Raw genomic sequence first — 22,808 nt, forward strand, 5'->3', positions numbered from 1 at the left:
GTAACTGATTAACGTCCGTCTTTCGCAATGAGCTTGATTTCAATTGCGAAAAAAATATAGATAACAACATGATTGGTTTCACTACGTCATCTGGCAAAAGATGTCGAATACCAATAGGAAGTAGGTGTTGCATAACCACATGGCAGTTATGACTCTTTAGTCTAACTAATTTACACTTATCAACATTCATGCAACGCACGATATTAGAAGCATACCCATCGAGAAGCTTTACAGTCGATAAAAACTTTAAAAATTTTTTTTTGTCATTCGGTTTCATGGAAAAAAAACGCAAGATCCCTTCTGGCTTTATCACTGTCCCTATTCATCCATAAACCGCTTCGTGTTCCTATTCATTCCAAATCAAGACGAGCTTTAATCATGTCCTTTGTCTTGCCCTTAATATCTAGAATTGTGCCGATCAATGTGTCAAATACATTGTTCTCAACATGCATAACATTGAGGTTATGTCTCAATTTTAGTTTCGACTATTACAAGAGCTCAAAAAACATAAACTTGTGCGTCCAGTTCATATGTATAGAAGGTGTGGTCATACTAATAGTTTTCCTGAACAAAGCAAAATCCAAACGGTTAAGCTGTTCCAAAATCTGATCACCGGACCATTCTCTAGGATTGAGACGAGGCTCTATTTTCCCGTCGAACTCTTTATCCTTCTCTCGCCACTCGTGGTCCCATAGCAACCATCTCCGATGACCAAGGTAACAAACTTTTCCAACGTGCCAACCAGATGTTACGTCATCTTAGTATATAGGGCATGTCATATAACCTTTAGTGCTCCACCTGGAAACCATTGCATATGCAAGAAAATCATTCACAGTCCACATTACTGTTACCCGCAAAGTGAACATCTTGCCAGTACACTTATTGTATGTGTGCACACCGTGTGTTCATAAATCATTTAGCTCATCCACCACGGCCTTAAATGAACATCGATTGACCTACCAGGATCCTCAGTTATCGATAAAGTCATAATGTATTCCTTTTTCATGCATTTCCATGGCGGCAAATTATACGAAAATCGGCCAAGTGCTATGGTGTTGGTTTAGAACGCCGAACAGATTGAATCCTTCCGTGGCAAGTCCCAATCTAATGTTCCGATGATCAGCAACAAAATCAAGGAACGTTTGATCGAACTCTTTCCATGCCTCCCCATTTTCAAGATACCTTATCACATCGTCATCTACTCATTTTTCCTTATGCCATCTCATGTTGGTGGCAGTATGCGTTGACATATACAACCGTTGCAACCTAGGCTTCAAAGGCAAATAACGTATGACTTTTTGTGGGATCTTTGTCGATCTATTCTAAGATGTCATTTTAAATCTTAACTCATTACATACTAACGTTTTATTCTCCTCATAGAACAATATACAATTATTTTTGCAAGCGTGAATTTTTTCATAACCCAATCGCAGACCATTCAACACCTTTGGAGCGTTTCTATGGTCTTTTGGCAAACAATTGTCCTTTGGTAACATTCTCTTGAAAACCCCCAAAAAGTAAACAAAATACTGGTTCGACATACGATATTTTGTTTTGCGTGAATTAGTTCCACAATAGCTGTGAGAATCGAAAAGCCCTTGCACCCCGGGTATAACTTTTGGTTGGTTTTTTTTAATAGTTTTTCAAATTGTTCGAATTCTGTGTTGTCCATTGATGTAGGCACGTCATCTTTCCCTTCCTAATTGGTATTTGTTGATGTAAATGGAAAAGCATTATTTAAAATTTCCATGACTTGTTCATTAGGATCCATACTAGGTTCAACATTGCCCACACTTGTCACGTTTGAAGACAAAGCATTTCTAAATGTTCCCCATGATGGTTCCAAATATTATAGGTCTCTACCACTCCATTCCTTACTAAATGAAATCAAACATTTTTAATAGTGTCCCTTAACATGTTGTTAGACCTCCTACAAGGACACTGGATTATAGTTGCACCAAGGTTGTGTGTACGTGCAAAGTCAATAAAATCATCAATTTCGTCCAAGTATTCGTTGGCATATTTGTTCAGATTCTGCATCCACGTTCTGTCCATAATTGCTGCAACCACAATAACAGTACAACAATTTCAACATGATCTTATCACCTTATGCCTCCGGTAAAGGCCCTATCCCATTCAGGAATGCAAAGTTATGCCATGTAATTCACTACTACTTCATATTAGATTTCAACGTGGAGAAATTTCGACAGCATCTCTGTACAATTCTTCCAGTGCATGACATAGATATGAAATACCTATATGCCATCCAAAGAACGTAAAGAGATGACACTGAAATCCCCACGACCGAAACCTAATCCTTTAACCGTAAACTACGCGCCATAACTTTGCATTCCCAAACTGTCCAAATAATAGGACAATTCAAGAATCGATTGGATTGCAGTCATGCTTTCGCATCCATGCACGAAATCCAACTAATCCTTGAATAGGAAACTAAGTTTTACTAAAAAAAAACACATATGAAGTTAATTACAATTAACTTCGTACATCACAACACATATTTGTACGTCACGTACAATGTACATATACAATTCAACATTATACATAATTATAACATAAAAATTTTAACAACATAATATAATTACAATTTAACAACTTAATAAAAACATAACAACATAATTTCAATATAATTTAAATAATTTATATTTTTTTAAAATAAAATGAAGAAAATACCTTCCAATTCGTTATCCATCGAGTGCTAGTCACACACAATATCCCTATACACAATGAATTTTACAACGTTAATAGGAATTGACATTTATACTTTTAAAAAATCCCTTACCAAACACATTGAAATAGCTCAATCAACCTAGAGAAGATAGAGATTTAGATGGATGGAGTATTAGAGGAAGAAATTGAGAGAAAATGGGAATGACGGATGCTGAATTGAAGAAAAAACAAAGGGGGAGGAGGTGCAGAGATGGATTCTGCAGTTTTTTTTTTTTGTAGTTTCTGCCTCTGCAATGGAAGTCACCTTATAAAGATTACTATTGGAAGAATTACTTTGCACGACGAATATAGTGTTCGTCCTGCAAGTTGTAATTTTAAATAATTTGCGTGCAAGTTTCAATTTTTTTTTAGTTTTCTTTTTTGTTTTCTTTATAATTGGTTAATGTAAACTATTTGCACGACGAACACTATATTCGTTGCGCAAGTTGCATTATTATTATTTTTGTAATTTTTTTTCTTTATGACTAATGTAATTTTTTTTGTCCAATTAAAAAACTCAAACCAAATTATATATTACCAAAATAATTAATAAAACTAATTTATTAACACAAATATATATTACAACTAATATAAACATTAATAGTTGTCCATATAACATAAAATTTTAAAATAAAGTCAAACATAATGTTCAACTATATCTTATTTCATAAACAAAAAAATAAAAAAAGTTCACTTCTCTTCCTCTGGGGCATCAACAGGGACATCGGCAACTCGTGCACGCTTCGCAACCTGCTGCACATCGAACTTCTACTGTTGGAATTGCATTTTGAAAAGGTCGTCCAGATACTTCTGCTGCTTCTCATCGGTTTCATCAACCTCCCAATAAACAACATGTAATGCCAATAAAAATAAATTAATAATCATAAAAATATTACTTTTTAACAAAAACAATTACACATTCTTTAGTACAAACTTACCGATAACTCCCGCACCATGCACTTCTTCAACTCCTCAGGCACTGTTTCCCAAGACTTAAAATCGGTAGAACATTGGTTCTGTACCAATCCCCTAATATCAAACTTAAGTTCAGCATACGCATTAGCCCTACTTTTGTCTTCAACGGAAGGCAATCGCTTATGCCGGTACGTCTCTATTCACAACACAGCTTTCCTCATTTTTTTTTCTACCACAAAATTTTAAAAGTAATAGACTATTAAAAAAATAATTTCAACCATATCAAATATAAGACAACTAATTCAACAATAAATTTCTTTCTTACCTTTCCCTTCAGGAGGGCCTTCACCCTCGCAACTTTTTGTTGAATTAGGAATCGAATCAGCCATCGCTTTTGAAACAAAACCTTTGAAAATTAGGGTTCTGAAACTGTGTTTACATAAAACCCGTAACACTTTGCGCGACGAACCCTTGGTTGCCCAAAGTGTGTTTTAAATGCACACTAAATAAGAGCGTTTAATGGGCAACTTACCGTTTTCAGCGAAACTTTGCACGACGAATATGTGGAAATATTTGTCACGCAACATTTGGTGCCAAAAATTTTTTTTCCGCTTTTTCTTGTGCGACGAATACATGTAATCGTCACATAAAGTTTTTTTTTTTTTTGTTTTTTTGGTAGTTCTGCCATTTTTGCACAACCAATATGTGTTTCTGTCACGCAAGTGCCACTTAGGTTTTTGTCACCTAAAATCTCGTTGCACAAGCTATTTTTTCTACTATTGATTGTTGTTATAAAAATAATGGCATGAACAAATTAATCCTGCTTTTCAGGCAGAACATTTTATTATTAAATGTACTTTTGGTAAAATGAGCGCAATTGAATTCAATTTGGAGCTAAGAATCGTGAATAATATTTCTCACTCGATGAGTTGCAGTGCACAAAGGTGAGCAATTTTCCATTACAAACTTTTACAATATATATACTTGCAATTACGCATGGAATTATGCACATAAATGTGTTTCTTGTCAGATAATTTAACATATTATTTAGTGATTTTTAACTTGTTGATTTATCAAAGGGGAAGAAAAAAAATGATGGAAATATTAAAAAAAAGGGGTAAATAACATTTTAGTATTGTCTTCTAACAACTCATACCTCATCTTTTAAACATTACAATGTCATACATTCACTTACGAATTTGTTACAATTTCATAGCTCAGTGTATTTTTCTGTTAAATGCTAGACATGAGACTCACTCTTTGCCTAACTAAAACTCCACGCTGGCTTTATTATTTAAAAAAAATTTAAAAATTAAAATCCAAAAAAATTTAAATTAAAAAAAAAAATTAAGCCTTGAACTTCGCCCCAGACAAAAACACCACCACCCTCTCAAGAACCCTAATCCCTGATTTCAAGAAAAAAGCTCCTCCGCCGCTCCAAATCTCCATCCTCACCTCCCCCAAACATAATTTGTCGCCTCAACCCTCTCCAGCCTCGTTGGTGTGCCGCCGAAACCTTTATCCCCATTCATATTGTCAATGACTCCTTGAAATTCACGACAGCTCTTCCACCAGGTTCGGCCGAGTCATGGACTGAGTTTACTGGCGATTCCGACGATGACGATGACAACGACGGCTCCAAAAAACGCAGGAATGACGACGTCACCAAGCACGTCAGTTTCGTCTCCACCGGAATCGTCATTCCCAACTAGGAGATCGACGACAATTCAAAGCCTCGGCGCGCCACCGGGTTTAGATTAAAAAAAAAAAAAAATCGAATTCGGATCCGCTGCTGTCAGCAATCTCTTTTGCTGCCAATACATGTAATCGCAATATAGGATTTAGTACTTTGGTTGGAGAATATTAATATGGGTTATTTTTACTGTTATAGCTGATGTATATATTTTGGCATGTTCTTTGAGATACCTTAAGAACATGACCCTCTGCCAACAATTGAAAACTTTAATTTTTGGTCATTTCATCAAAATCAAGATCAACCCCAAATACAAACTTTTAAACAAAGATTTTTTTTTTAAAATTAATTTTAATTGTTTAACAAAACAGTTAATAATTTATCAATATTAATTGATTTTTTATTCCAATTGGCAAATGAGTGGGCCTTCCTCTTGCCACGTCATCATTTAATAGTCAAATTGATAGAAGAGTTAACGAAGGTCTGACATTGTAACAGATTCATAAATTGAGGTATGACATTGCAATGTTTAAAGCATGAAGTATAAGATTGTGATTCGATCCATAGTTGAAGTAATTTTATGTAATTTACTCAAAAAAAAATATCTATATAGCTTATATACGTACTAACTTATCTGAAATTTTAATATCCCGAACTTATATTAAATCATCAGACTGTGTAGCTGGATTGACAGGAAAATGATTGATAAAACTCAAATAAAAACATAAAATGTGTGAGATGCTTGTAGAAAAAGGTTCACGCCACATATATGTTTGAAGAATAGTTATCAATCAAGAAACTAGAGACGTTATATTCTTACATGCATTATTTGTATATGCGTAAAAGCAGTTTTCAGTTGGGTTGATGATCTCCTATGGCCTTAGCTCATTACTGTTGTTTTTTCTTCTCTCTTTTTCAGTCACTCTACAAACTTGTGGACCTTCAAATGTATGAACGATTCATCTCCCTTCTTTTCACTTGACATAACAGCTCTTGTCATCAATGTCCCACATGACATGGCTTAAGATTCTTCTACTTCACAAGTGTACATGCTAAATTCACCGGTTCAATTCTATAGTAACTACTTTGGCCATGCTTGGATAGACTTGGGTCTAATGTTCGTAACATTTCTTTATATGAGAAGTTCTCTTATAAGCTTAAAAAAAATGCAAGCATACCCTAAGGTCTTCGTTTTGTCTTTCATGATTGGATTGTAATAATGGATAATCTTTTAAGACTCATTTGTTATACATGATTGAATTAGAATGATAAACAGCTAAATTAAAGATATGTTAAGAGAAAAATTATAAAATAATAAACACCTAGATTGGATGGAAGATGGACTAGACTAATCCTCTTCCTAATTTTTATTTTTTTTCTTAAAAAGAGGACCAGCTAGTGGCACCGCCCCAGGCAGTCCACTCTTCTAATCCTCTCTAAATGAAAAACCATCATTTCTGCCTTCAATATACCTTGATATTTAAGAGTCCTTCATTCTAATCCAGCCATTCATATCAAATGAGGTCTTAAATTCAAGGTATATTGATGGTAGAGGAGAGAGCTAGATTTTTCATGTCGAGGCGAATACTAGATTAGACAATGGACTTCTTATTTCTTTATAAGTAAACCATCTTCGACCTTCAAATTGAACACAATATTTTCATTTCTTCATTCAACATACCTTGAAATAATGATTTATCCCTTATAATTCCTATAGACCAGGCAAATCATTAGATTCTTAAGATTATAAATAAATTAAAGCAATGGTATTTGACAATCGAATGGCTCCAAATGTTTATGCATGCTTTTCTTTTCTTTTTCATGTATGCGCGCCTGTCTTCTAGTCAACATTTGCCATGGGTTGCTTAAGTATCATACTTAACAAAAATGCTCTCCAAAAATTAAAGGCAGTTGGCCAGTGTTAGTAAAATTACAAAGTACAAATCTGAAATTACAAACTATGTCATTCTTCCGTCGTTGAAGCCAAATCATCTTCCAATTATTACATTACTTAATACTGGACAATATTCAATCCAATAGTAATTATAATTAATTATAAAACATCATCAATTTTCATTCCTCCATGAAATTCTTCTTTTAATACGTACTATACGTGTGTGTGTGTGGTTTTGTGACATACAATTGTCTATGGGAAAACAAGAAACAGATACACACACACACACACACACACAGAAGCATAATTATCTTTTGCTCTTCTAAGTTCTGAGTTCCAGCACAGGCTTTCTATCAAAGAAAAGTTCCAGCCTCTACGCCTCTACGCTTATCTTGTTTTGCATGTCGGGGATTCTGTCACGCATAGCCTGGCTGTATATGTGCATGCATGGTATTTCGAGTACTATCGACCAGCTCTAAGATGCGAAGGAATGAGGCATTAAAGAATATGAATTGTAGCTATAGCTAGCTGCTTAATTATATGGTATCAGTCAGACATCTACATGTTGAGATTTTCCACTACATAAGTACCTTATAGCAAGTGATGTAGAAAGAAGTGACGTAAATAAAAAAAAGTGATTGAAGAATTGATAACTCACATACAAATAGGTTATTTGTTGGTGGCATGCTGCAATATCCGGATATAAGTCTCGAAGGTGATAACTAATTGTGAACTAGGCCTAGAAGCTCATCTCTTCAGGTATTAGCACATATTTATGAATCCGAAAATCCACCATGTTACTGCAAAGAATACACAGACACGCACACACACATATTCCTCTATATTGGAAAGATGAGGCAACACCTGTCTTTTGTCTTTACTTTTTTCTTTTAAACTATTTGGATATTTAGTACTTCTGGCGCAATACTAAATGCTTTAGCTCAGAATTTTCTCAGGATGATTTACAAGAAATTTTTTGGGATTACTATGATGACAGGATGGTTGTATTCTTGGGAGAAAGAGAACTCACGATTGAATCAGAGCCCTCACAGGTGATATCAAGTTTTCAATTGGGAATAGAGATATGTCACACCGAAGAGTAACCTGAATTACCGAACCACATGACGGCCACCACCTATATATTTTGATTCAATTGAATGTTTTATTACAGGAACTCCCAAATTTTTAGATCCAAAAAAATTCCAAATAAAAAATTCCAAATATATGACTAAATTCCAAAAGCAGAATCACCCAGAAATTCGTCTTTCCATGGCCAACAAAACCCTAAAGTAACTTCAGCTACCCACTAGATCTACACATTCAAAAACCCTATATATAATGGGAACATGAAGGAAAGTATATATATTTTAAACTTTAATGATGGTACACGTTAGAGCATGATCAAGAAAAATTAACCACCAAGTTATATATGTTTAATAAACAACGATATGGAGTATTAATGGCTGATGATTAGAAAGCGTTTATTACCTTGTTGGTTTTGGATGCTGAAAATTTGATCCTTTTGCAGCTCTGCGGTTATATGTTTAGTAAGCAACGATATGGATGGAATATTAAGGGCTGATGATTGGAAAGAGTTTATTACCTTGCTGGTTTTGGATGCTGAAAATTTGATCATTTTGCAGCTCTGCGGGAGTATAGCCATCTATTGCTGATGCAGCATCATCAAGATTCTCAACTCCGCGAGTTCAATCGACATGACTAAATCGATTAAATCATGTCACACTACTCACTTGTGAATCTTGATGATGCTGCACCCGCAAACAATGACTGGATCATCAATTTATCTCTCAAGTTACGGATTGAACTTGGACGATCATGAAGGAAGAAATAGTAATGAAAAAAAGAAGAAAAATATATGAAGAAAATATAAGGAAAAAAGAAAAAAGAACAATTGGTGTATTGTGTATGTCAGCCACAAGCATTGGCTGATGTAGTAAGTGGATCCAATGACCTGAGGCCTTGGGGGAACCCTAATAGAATATACGGTTCTCAACGACTGAGAAATTAAAATTGAATTTTTTAAAATTATTTCATGAAAAACAAAAAAAGGAATTAGCTCAAAGTAACAACACGGAGCCAACTACTTTTCCTTGTGTAATTCATAGATTCCATGGGTGTGAAGGACTTGTGGGTCAGAATACACTGTGAGTTATTTGGAAATCCGGTGGATGAGATTAGATGTGAATCATTAAGAAGAAGAAGGAAGAACAACAGCAGCAGCAGCAAGCAAGGAAAGCCAAGCTAAGTTGGAAGAATTAAACAATCAAAATATAGCAGAAGAAGAAGAAGAAGAAGAAGGGTGTAGTAATGGTTAAGATCTATTCTTTGTAAGCCTAAGTCGAAAGAAAGACATTGAGAAGACAGAGTCACAGAGAGAGAGAGAGAGAGAGAGAGAGAGAGAGGAGAGTAGGTGAGGAAGGGTTTGTTGTTTGAGGTGCTTATATATACACGACTTCGTTGGGGGTATACTTCCGTGACTGCTAGATGCATGGAACTTGTGTACCTACGGTTGTGATACACCACGTAATAGGAAAGGGGTTTTCTCCGGATCCCTTCCACCTAAACCTCATGACCCACAAATTTGGACCCTTAAAATTTTATCCAATAATTACAAATGAAGAGCTCCATTAAAGTCATAATAATTTTAATCATTGGATCAAATTTTAAGGATCCAGAGTTGTGGGTCATGAGGATTAGGTGAAAGGAATCCAAGTTCCCACGTAATAAATCTGAGTACTCGAGATCATGACATATATTCAGAATTTTAAGTAGGTAAATGTTCATGAGTCTCAAACTGTATCTAGAGTATTATTGGTTGAAGATTTGAACCTTTATTCAATCAATCATAGGGTTCGAATTCAAATTAATACACCAACAATCTTCACCTTGACGAAATCCAAAGAAAGACAACCCGTTCAAGAGCAGATTTACCTTCTCCAAAAAATTCACGCTACTTGTCTCAACTCCTTCACTTTCTCCTAGTGGCAGATTTGCAACGCGAACTTTCTGGAGTCCTACTGTAAAAGGTTCAAAAAAATTTGGACAATAACACGAACAAGCATTGGTGGTGGTTGGTGGCAAGGTCGTTCCTGAGATTTTGAGGCCCTGGACGATATTAAAAATGACGTCCTAGTATAACTTCACATAAGTATTTTTGAATTAAACTTATAGTTGTTGGGTGTTTTTTATTTCTATTTTACTAACATTTTACCAATTGGCAATATCGGTCCCATTAGAAAAATGTTTTGAGTTTTGAGTTTTTTTGTTTTTATATATAAACAATGAATGAATACCAAATTACGGTAATAATTTTTACGGATCACAATGGACACATACTACATATATATTGTTCTAAGACCATGAAGTTGTGAAAATCATATATAAAGAAAGCCACTATTTTTTGTTCCAGACAATATATTTAAAGTTTTAAACATAACACCATTGTAAAAAGCGAAAAAGGCCTCCCAGCAAAAAGAAAAATGGGCCCTAGTTTGTTGCTTGGGAGATTTGAACTTTCGTTGTATTAAAATAAAATGAATATGCGTGCAAAAACATAACCTCATATGTACTGACCAACAAGATAATTTTGGTGCCCTCGAGTCTCCAGCCCCCATCTGGTTGTCTGGCTCGACTTATGGGTTGGAGATGGTTGTAGATAATATCGTTTATTTAGAAGAAGAAAAATTTGAAGTTTGAGGTTTTTTCAATTCCTAATTAAGTTCAATATATCACGTTGCATCGGTATCAACTATATACTGCTGACAGAGAAAAATACAATCATAATTTCTTGCTCCCTTCATTTCAACTATAAATTATAAACAAACAAAAAATGTCAATTTTTGCACATTTTTTTAGCTCCTCCCGTACCTCTGTTTATTATTAGTCATCGGATTGAATAATATTTAATGGACAAAATAAACAAAGGTGTGTTGGAAGAGAAAAAAAAAACGTGTGGTTATTATTTCAAAAAAATTAGACATTTAAAAGGACAATGTATAAATTGATTAAGTTTTAAACCCTCAAAGTACAATCTGAGAAAATTGAAACCCATATCATTTTTTGAAAACCACATCAAACCTGAAAGTTGTAAATTATAATTAGCCCTCTATTGTTGTATGATGCATAATCCGAGAAAATTGAAACCCATAAAGTTTTGTGAACGATGTGTGAGTCGTGTGACAGTCTTCTTGGATGAGTAAAGCAGAGGGCTTGTAGCATATACATTCTTCTTTTACTCAATTATTCTTTGGACTCATTTTTTCAAACAATCCAAAGTCACTCCTTTTCTTAAGAGAGTTTACAAAGTCAGATTGAATCTCACCAAACTAAGGAGAATATTTCTTTTAAGACAACTGGCCTCAGAGCAGATTAAGCAGGAAATCGTTTGGGAGAAGGGGTTAGCTTTTTCGTTTTATGGACCTAGAAGACAAAGAAGGGATAGTGATTTTCATACTCTTAAAATTTTGGAACCCACCATCCTAATGTAGTGGAATCCCAATCTAGCTTTTTATGCAACAACTATCAACTCACTCAATTGGTTGGGTACACACGAATCTTAATGAGCATAGATTTGTTGAAAACCTACCTCCAAAAATATAAGACGTGTTCTGGGGATTTCCCTTCTAATTAGTTTGCTGCAGCAACAGAATATTAAAAAACGTTTTCTTTCTAAGAGTTAACTTTGAACTTCTGAGACACCCAAAAAACAGTAATTGCCCGACAGAGTTCTACAAATCGTCGGACAAAAATTTTAGCTACAACCTTTGCTCAATTAATTTTATTAAGGGTACAAGTGTAATACAGTTAGAAATACAGTTAGTAAGGTTGTTAGTATTTGGTTAAGGTAGTTAGGATTTCTCTTATAAAAACAGTGTGTGTAACTTCATTTAGTCAATTAATACAAATCCTATTTCTCTCTCTAAACTCTCTCTCTCTCTCTCTCTCTCTCTCTCTAAGATCTTTGTGTTCATCATTTCTTCTTGATTTTCTCTGCAATTCCCAAATATTGCAATGTAGTTAACATGGTATCAGGGCCACCAGGCTCACGCCATTGATTATGGTAGTTCCATTTCCCATTATTTTTCATATGTTTCTAACTTTGTTTCTTTCCAAATTTCATTAGATTTTAGGTGCTTCCGCGATTGTTTTAGGTTGATTTTTCTGTGATTGTTGGGATCGTAATTGTTATGATTGTTGGGTTGATTGTTCTGGGTACCCATTCAATGCGACGAAGAGGAGGTAGATCAGAAAACTTTCATTATGATTTTTTGCTGCTAACTCGCAAGATCTCAAACACCTCTGAATTCGTGGAGCATCTTGGCAAGATCGACCTTCATCGAATATGGGTTCTGCTTGTTTTTTGGCGTCAGTGATTGCGCTACAGTTGTAGATTATGACCGCGTCGTCCTCTGCCGCCATCAAGGTGTTTGTGAAAATGCCTGAACGAAACTAAATGCCGCTCCCAAAGCTCTTTTTGCAGAGCTAGCACACATGCTCCATCATCTTAACTAGAAACGAACCCAGATCCCAAAACTAAGACGAAATCCAATTTTCCGAGAAAGTGTGAATCTTTTCACCACATTCGAGAAAAAAAAATTGTTGAAGGAGCCCAAGATCAGAGACGAAGCTTTCTTAGGGAAGAAACGATCCAGATTTAAGAGTTTTGGTTTGAGCAGAAAGCTCTCTCTCTCTCTCTCTCGTGATGCTTGAAGATAAAATGTGACTGAGAACATAGTTTGATTTCGTTGCACTATTGATTATCTGCTTCTTCATTCATCTTGGTGGTGTTTTCAGAGTAGCTTTCTGAATTCTATTTTCTGCGATTTTGATTTGTTCTCTGGTATGGAAAAACGTTTAGACCTATGTGCAGCCTAAGTGTTTGACAAAATGCCCAGCTCAGAATTTTCATGTGAAGGTTAAGTTTTTCAGCCACTTCTTTTAAATTTCAATGTTTGTGATATTTGGGATATTTGGATTCAAGAATATTGGTCATTGCTGGATTGTGCAATTTGTATGGTGATGTCCAGTTCTTTCTCTGCTTCACTGATATTATGCAAGGTTATTGGGTTTGATCTTTCTGGAACTCTTGATATATTTGGAAAAATGGGTGTGAATTCTTGCATTTTGGCATGTACAATTTTGTGGTTGTTCGGATTATGGTTTGTGCCAAAATTGAGAAGTGTAATGTCTAAGAAGATTGTTCAGGAGCTAACTAAGGAGTGGTGCAATATTTTCCTTATTATAGCCTATAATGTCGAGTCTAACGAACTCAATTGTTAGCATGAATCTACAGTAAGTTCGGTTATACGATGAAGTTTGAAGAAGTTGTGAACGGTAAATCCCACGAAGGGTAATTCCATGATGTGATTAGGTAAATCCCACGAACGGTAGAAAAAGTTGTTAATGGTAAATCCCACAAAGGGTAATCCTACATAGATGTTGATTTTTTGTTGTTGAAATTGTAAAGGCCGATGCCATTGTTAAGAGTAGTCGTTTTTGGTAAAATCCACAAAGGGCGATCTCGTGGTACTATAGTTAAAGCCGATGCCACACTATAGTTTGTTATTTTTCTATTTTTTAAATGCCAAAGCCAATGTTAAATGAAGTTGTTGACGGTAAATCCCATGAAGGGGAATCTCGCAAGAAATTGTTATAACCAGCCTGAGGGTGTGTTACAATTTTATAAGAGGTTGTTCTTCGATTGAAGCTCCTAAGAGAGGTAGATGAATATTGAATTTTTGGATGGAAAGATTGTATTTGCAAAAGGTGCAAACTTCTATTTGGTTTGCAGTAGCTACAGAGGTGTAGACATCAGTTTATGGGGCTGAAAATCTTTGGAAAGAACCAATATGAAATTGCGCAGTTTAGTGATGTTAATCAATGCTGGAGAAGTTGGAGTCAACATGAAAGAGATGCTAAACAATGGTGGACATGTTGGAGGCAAAAACCATGTGAAGTCAAAAGCTTCTCATGCAATTGCTACGCCATGGAACAAGTGTTTGCAGCTGATTGTTAATATTGCCTAAGGCCGTGTAGTCACATGTTTGGAAGTGACTCTGGTTGGCAGGACCAAGGTTTCCGATAAAGAATTTGTTGTGTCAACAGAGTTGCTCATGAGATTTTACTGTGGGATTGGAAGATTGCAGATGGTTCAACATTGTGTTTAGTGATTGTAGAGTTCTTCCAATCTCAAACTGGGTTTCCCCAGTTGAGATTGAGGGGCAGTATTAAGGGTACAAGTGTAATACATTTAGTAAGGTTGTTAGTATTTGGTTAAAGGAGTTAGGATTTCTCTTATAAAAATAAAATAGTGTGTGTAATCTTCATTTAGTCAGTTAATACAAATCCTACTTCTCTCTCCAAACTCTCTCTCTCTCTCTCTCTCTCTCTCTCTAAGATCTTTGTGTTCATCCATCTATTCATCGTTTCTTCTTGATTTTCTCTTCAATTCCCAAATATTGCAATGTAGTTAACAAATTTTGCTCAATGTAATTCTGTCGGCCAAAACCTTTGATGACGAAACATTATTTTGATGGACGAAATTCTTTCATCTGGAAATGGTGGTTTTTTTATTTTTATAGTGACACTTGAGTTATCAAAGCTATAGAAGGACAATTACCATTTTCAAAGATTGTGCATGGACATTTTTTTATATTAGCACCCCACAAAATGTTGAATGTACCCCACATTAAAATTTAATATTAAATGACTTATTTACCCCACTATGCAATGACAATTTTGACCTTTTTAAATTTAAAAAAATTAAAAAATTTTAAATACACCTCAAATCACTTTTAGCATATTATTTATCTTCTCAACTATCAAAACCCCCCCCCAACCCTCCATTGTTGAATAAAACCCTAACCAATGAAACTACAAACATGTTGATTGAAAAAAATTGTTTTTGATGAATGGAACACGAAATCGATGTTTCGAAAGCTTCACATAAGGTAAGACTTCATATTTTTCTTTGTTTTAATGATTTCGATGACATTGATAATAACTTAATCTTGAGTTTGTTGCGTTATTTAAACTTCTATATTCATATTCATCTTTTAGGGATCACAATGAGAGTTTACATGAAATCTCCTTACCTTTGTCTGTCCAAGAAATTTTTTCTCCAATTTCTAAGTGTTTGGAAGTAATGGATAACAATGTTTTCCAAGTGCTCCACACTACAAAAATGAAGTTCGTGAAAGTCAAAACAAAAATTGTGTACCACGTTAAACCTAACTATGAAGCCATTGCTAATGTTACCCTAACTAGCAAATCATCATTTTGAAATCATTCGGCAAACTAAACGTTTAAATGGTTAGATTTAGTCCCTAAAAATTAAAAATGAGTGTTATGAGATTTGAGAAATGTGAGGTGTATAGAAAATGTGGGGTGTATGTACAAAATATAAGGTGTATATTGAGAATGTGGTGTGTGGGGGTATTATGGAAAAGTATGTGGGGTGTATTAAAATAATTTTTAAGTGAAAAAGCAAATGTGAGGTGTATTAAGTATGTGGGGTTTATTCAATAATTTGTGGAAGTGTTAATATAATAAGCCTAATCATAATCATGCAGCTGATTTCACTACTCAAATCAAGGACTAAAAGTTTTAATTCTATAATTACTGTGGGGTATTCGAAACTTTTCTCTAAATTTCAGATCATAAGAAAATAAATAAAGCAATTGATAGTTTCATTTTCAAGGTGCATGGTTATTAAAATTGTTGCTGATTTCACTGGATTTTTTACACGTCTCGCATTTTTTAAAATTCAAGCGTATTACTATTTTAATTTATATTAAGAGGAAGGGAGAGTGTGAACTTAGTATGTTGAATAGAAATATCATAATCACTAGGACAATCTATCACATGTGAACCCAGAACCACGTGATTAATTAAAGGCCACGCACTCTACCAACTAAGATAAAGATGGCTTCTTTTAATTAGTTATTCCCTCCAAATTAGTTTTTACTTTTCTCACTAAATTAAGGGCAGCACATCATTTGAACAAGTAGTGACATTTGAATGCATTAAGATCCTCTTTCCCTTGTTATTTCATTTTGCATGGTTGAAGTGTTGACCCGAACCTCGTCCAGTCATGTGCTTTATTCCTCAAGTGAATACCAGCTGAAAATATCTTCATAATCTAATGTCTCCAGCAATTCAGAGTAGGCTTTACCAAGCAGCCACACTAAGCTTTATGGTCAGAGAAATGCTAAGCAATTCTCTTGTACGCTTTGCATTTGAATCCAAAAATCCAAAATTACAGGTGTAGTAGAAACTATTTGTAATAATACTCTATAAAGGATAATTTCCATGAAGTGAAAAAACATTCCTGTCCAAACTTGGACAAGTTATTTATAAAAATAAACTCAATGTTGTAATATATTTTTCTAGGTTTCGTTTTAAGAAACTTGCCTCCACATATGGTATGTCAATAAGTCCAAAAATATGTAATTTACAAATAGAATATTCAAATGAAAATAAAATATTTCTTTAAAGTTATATGAAACGATGATTTATTGTTATGTACATGCAATAACTTTTAGAGATTAGATATATGTCTCTTTTTCTAATGTTATATTTTAAAATTGACATGCTCTACTACTAATGTGGTTCCTTGTATTGGAGAATAGGATCCTGCATGGGTCATATAACAAAATAATATATAATTAATATATCATCGAGACCTTTAATGATAAAACCTCACACCTAGCAATAGGTGGTTAAGTGAAAACAATATCGGCGATGTTGGTGGTGAACCTGCATGAGCCTACAAAGTTTAACATAGTATCAGAGCACACACCTACCGAATGTTTTTAGTATTAATTAGGTTTCCTTAATTGTCTGTTGTAATACAAGTTATGTGTAGCCTTGTACATATATATTGCCTCCGATTAAGAGAAGAATACACGACAAATAAAATTCTATATTTATCTTGATATCAGAGTAGGCTATTCTTTCGGCATGTTTTGGGCCCAATTTACAAAGCTCAAATTTTGTCTCCTTGAGTTGAGTTTTCGAAAAGTTGCGCTAACTCCAGTTTAAGGCTATTGAATGACTGGGCTCTAGAAAAGTTGTATAGGTTCTAGTCCTTGAATGATAACCGGTTGTGTTAGCTCCGGTATAGTAACTTGACTAGTTCTCGATGTGCAAATTAGTTTCCCTTGTAACCCTATGTGGGGCCACTCGTGAGGGGACATGCTAGAGAATAGGATCTCACATAGGCCATAAGATTAAAAATATATAACTAATATATGAGAGTTTTCACTTCTAATATCACCGAAGCTTTTTATGATGAAACCTCAAACCTAGCGATATATAAATGGTTAAATAGAAACAAATATTGGTGATATTGGTGGTAGGCCTACATGGGCCTATGAAGTTTATCACTTTGTATGCACACAACTTTCATTTGGAATAACTATAGTCAGAATATATTGTCTTCTCTAACTACACTTCTATTATGTAATAATCTCCTATAGTTATAAAACTAATTTTGTCTCAGGATTATGACTGTAGAGAGATTCTATTGTGTAAAAGTTTTGTATTAGATATGACTTAAATATAAGATAATGATAAGATTGACATTTGGGAAATAGATATAATCCACCCATTAAAATCATGATTCCTGATCATCTATTCTTATCTATGCCGTCACCACCACCGATGTCTGTCATCATCAACATTGTTTATCAGCGATTTTCACTTAATTAATCATATTATTTTTTTGTCGAAATCATCATCTCGTACTCACTCTTAATAAATCTATTATATATTATCATGAACTTGTTACTAAAAGTCCTATTTGTTCACACTTCATGCTTAACGTCAATTCTTATGTCAAAATTATAAAATATTACACTAAAAATATAATATGATTGAGAGTTCATGAGAGAGTTCTACTTTGAAAGAGTCCTTTAGCATTTCTCTTGTTCACAAACCATAAATACTAATACCAACAAGCCTTCGTTTTGCGAACATGGACATAACCAAGTTGACCTACTTAAGTCCGATTTTTCATAGTTTAGATGTATTTAGTAAAATATCTCTTGAATAAAACAAAAAAATGCCCTCATAATTGCAATCATGCAATTTCAAATTTTCATAATGTATTATTAGTCTCTGGACATACACTTCAAACATGAAAATAGATTTTTTATTATTGGAAGTAATTGATAAAAACTACTTGATTTGAAAATTAGCGTTAGTTCCTTTATTGTCGGCAAACATGATGTAGTTTATATCAAGAGTTTGTGAAAAAGTGTTGTGACATAGGAAAGAAGAAAGAACTATAAGATCGAGAAATTTATCGTATTTCTTATTCTTTGTCCTTCTTGATTTAGGAAAGAAGAAACAGAAAAATTATTTCCTTGTCCGTGTGGACTTAATTTGTTTCGAATTTATTTCCTATGGCTAGGGTTGATTAATACACACACACACACACACTTAGGTTGTGCAAACATCAGAAGAATTCAAAAATCAAAAATCAAAAATCAAAAATCAAAAATCAAAAACAAAAAACTTTGCGCGACAAACAATTTCGTCGCGCAAGAGGATTTCACGCGACGACTACCATTGTTCGTCATGCAAGAAAAGGCGGGTAAATAAAATTTGGTGCCAAAAGTTTGTACGACGAGTTTTTCTACATATTTGTCATGTAAAGTGTTGCTAAAAAGGGTCAGCCGCTCATTAAAGGCTCCCATTTATAGTGCGCATTTATAACAAACTTTGTGCGACCAAGGATTCGTCACGCAAAATGTGTCGGGTTTTATATAAACATTGTTTCAGAACCCTATTTTGCAAAGGTTTTGTTTCAAACAATGGCCGATTCAGTTTCAGATTCAATGAAAAGTTGGGAAGGAGAAGGCTCTCGTGAAGGGAAAGGTAAAAAAAAATTGTTGAATTAATTGTTTTACATTTGATATGGTTGAAATTATTGTTTTAATAGGCTATTATGTTTTAAATTTTTGTGGTAGGAAAAACAATGAGGAAAGCTGTGTTGACAATAGAGAGGTACTGACGCAAGTGTTTGCCCTCGTTTGATGACAAAAGTTCGGCTGAAGCGTCCGCCAAACTTAGGTTCGATATAGGGGATTGGTGCAGAAGCAATGTTCTACTGAGTTTAAGTCTTGGAAAATGGTGCTTGTGGACTTGAAGAACTCCATGATGCAGGAGTTATCGGTAAGTTTTATTAAAGATGTGTAATTGTTTTTGTTTAAAAATAATATTTTTGCAATAACTAATTTAATTTTATTCCCATTACAGGTTGTTTAGGATATTGATGAAACCGATGAGAAGCAGCAAAAGTATGTGGATGACCTTTTCAAGATGCAGTTCCGGCAGTGGAAGTTCGATGTACAGCGGGTTAGTGCAACTGTTGATGCCCCTGCTGATGACCCAGAGGAAGAGTGAACATAATTTCTTGTTTTTTTTTCTTTTCTTTTTTGTTTATGAAATAAGATTTATTTGAACGTTATGTTGGACTATATTTTTAAAATTTATTTTACATGGATGGCTTAAAGTTTACATTAGTTATAATATATATTTTTGTTAATAAATTAGTTTTAATAAGTATTTTGGTAATATGTAATTTGGTTTGATAATTTTAATTGGATAAAAAAAAATTTACATCAATTAGAAAGAAGACGGAAAAAATAAGAAAAAAATAATGCAACTTGCGCAATGAATATGATGTTCGTCGTGCAAATAGTTTACATTATTAAATTATAAAGAAAATGAAAAAGAGAATTTTGCAAAGAAAAAAGACAATTGCGCGATGAAGTTATATTTCGTCAGGCAAAAGGAACTTGCGTGATGAATTCTAACTTCGTCACACAAAATGATTCTTCCAAAAGTAATCTTTATAACGTGACTTTAGCTGCAGAGGCACAAAAACTACAGATTTCACCTATGCACCTCATTTCCCTTCATTTTTCTTCAATTCGGGATTCGTCATTCCCATCTTCTCTCAATTTCTTCCTCAAATACTTCGTCCATCTAAATCTTTATCTTCTCTAGGTTGATTAAGCTATTTCAGTGAATTTCGTAAGGATTTTTTGTTATTTTCATTTAAAAGTATCAATGTCAATTCATACTAACACCGTAAAATTTATTTTCTATAGGGATATTGTGTGTGACTAGCACTCGGTGGATAACGATTTGGAAGGTATTTTCTTCTTTTTATTTAAAAAAAATATAAATTAGTTAAATTATATTGAATTTATGTTGTTATGTTTATATTAAGCTATTAAATTATATTTATTACAAATTTTTTAATGTTATAATTATGTAGAATGTTGAATTGTATACGTACAAATTTGTATGTGACGTACAAATTTGTGTTGTTAATTGTAATTAACTTCGTATTTGGTTTTTTTAGTAAAACTTAGTTTCCCGTTTGAGAATTAGTTGGATGTAGCGTATGGATGCGAAAGAATGACTGCGGTCCAATTGATTCTTGAATTGTCCCATTATTTGGACAGTTTAGGAATGCAAAGTTATGACGCATAGTTATACGTTCTTTGGGTGGTACATAGGTATTTCATATCTATGTCGTGCACTAGAAGAACTGTACAGAGATGTTGCCGAAATTTCTCCACGTTGAAATCTAATCTGAAGTGGCCATAAATTATGTGAAATAATTTTGCATTCCCAAATGGGATAGGACCCTTACCGGAGGCATAAGGTGACAAGACCATGTTGAAGTTGTTGTGATTATTGTAATGTTATTGTGGTTGCAGGAATGATGGACAAAACGTGAATGCAGAACCCGAACAGATGCGCCAATGAATACTTGAATGGAATCAAGGATTTATTGACTTTGCACGTACACACAACCCGGGTGCAACTAGAATCTGGTGTCCTTGTAGGAGGTGTAACAACATGTTAAGGGAAACTATTGAAAATGTTCAATTTCATTTAGTGAGAAATGGAATGGCAGAGACCTATAATATTTGGAACCATCACGGGGAACAATTAGACAATGCTTCGCCGTCAAACGTGACAAGAATGGACAATGTTGAACCTAATATGGATCCTAATGAACAAGTCCTGGAAATCTTAAATGACGTTTTTCCATTTACGTCAACAAATACCAATTAGGAAGTGGAAGATGACATACCTACACCAATGGATAGTGGAGAATTCAAACAATATGAAAAAACTATTAAAAAAATGCCAACCAAGAGTTATGCTCTAGGTGTAAGGGATTTTCGATTCTCACAGTTATTGTGGAACTAATGCATGGGAAAATAAAGTATCGTATGTCGAACCAGTGTTTTGATTACTTTTTAGGGGTTTTCAAGAGAATGCTACCAAAGGATAATTGTTTGCTGAAATACCTTAGAAACGCTGAAAAGGTGTTGAATGGTTTGGGATTGAGTTATGAAAAAAATTCATGCTTGCAAAAACAATTATGCACTGTTGTGTAAGGAGAATAAAGCGTTGGATAAATGCTCTGTATGCAATGAGTCGAGGTTCAAAATGACATCTCAGAATAGATCAAACGAAGACCCCATAAAAAGTCATGCGTTATTTGCCTTTGAAGCCTAGGTTGCAGCGGTTGTATATGTCAACGCATACTACCACCGACATGAGATGGCATAAGGAAAATTGGGTAGATGACAATGTCCTAAGGCATCCTGCAAATGGAGAGGCATGGAAAAAGTTCGATCGAACGTTCCCTGATTTTGATGCTGATCCTCAGAATGTTAGATTGGTACTTGCCACTGACGGATTCAATCCGTTCGGGGTTTTAAACCAACACCACAGTACTTGGCCGATTTTTGTATTTCCGTATAATTTGCCACCATGGAAATGTATGAAAAAATAATACATGATGATGACTCTATTAATAATTGAGGATTTAGGGTTTTTAAGTTAGGGGTTAGTTAATTTTGAACTAGGGGTTAGAATTAGGGTTTTTAAATTAGGGTTTAGAATTAGGACAATGAGTTAGATTTAGGGTTGTAATGGTTTATTCGTTTTAAATTTAAGTAGAAATTATTATGCATGTGTACGATAATTTTTATCTTTGTAATCTAACAAATTTATTTCCAATTTTGTAGATGTCACAACTCATTAGAAGCCGGAAGGCGATGACGACTACAACTACTACTGCCGCCACTGCTCCGACAGAGATGGACCATAGGCCGGTGAATCCGATTGACCCAGTTAGTCCTCCAGTCCCACAAGCATCGGCATCTTCGACTTCTTCGGTGGTGCTACTTGTTAGCACCCGACATGTTCACTGGCGCCCCTGCACTCTGGAGCAGATGTCACCATCGGGATCCACAATTGATGCCTCGGGTCCACAGCCAAGTATACTATCCTAATTTACTCCCTCATTCCCATGTTAACTTAGTTTTGTTATTTTAGATTCAATTTGTTAAGTTATGTCACTTAAGGATTAAAATGTTATTATATATATTGTTTATTGTTGTCATCGTTCTGAACCCATTATTAAACAATTGTGATCGTTGTGTTGGATACATATATTGTTTATGTTATTTTCAGGGTTTTGGGAAATGTTTTAATTATAGGGAGGTTTTGTCGAAATTTTGG

At 34.4% G+C, this 22,808-nt stretch overlaps 1 long non-coding RNA gene across 1 annotated transcript; it reads right to left on the bottom strand.

Annotated features, from left to right (window-relative positions):
* Nucleotides 1-4,723: 4,723 nt before the first annotated feature.
* LOC125468736 lies at nucleotides 4,724-9,646 on the bottom strand. The gene is made up of 2 exons (XR_007251120.1): nucleotides 8,833-9,646; nucleotides 4,724-8,759 (listed from the first exon to the last, which is right to left on the bottom strand). It is a non-coding gene; the product is annotated as an uncharacterized LOC125468736 (long non-coding RNA).
* Nucleotides 9,647-22,808: the final 13,162 nt, after the last annotated feature.

This window comes from the organism of the source record quoted next, unplaced genomic scaffold (assembly GCF_019419815.1).
Source record: "Pyrus x bretschneideri cultivar Hongxiangsu unplaced genomic scaffold, Pyrus_bretschneideri_v1 Contig4, whole genome shotgun sequence".
Lineage (NCBI taxonomy): Eukaryota > Viridiplantae > Streptophyta > Magnoliopsida > Rosales > Rosaceae > Pyrus > Pyrus x bretschneideri.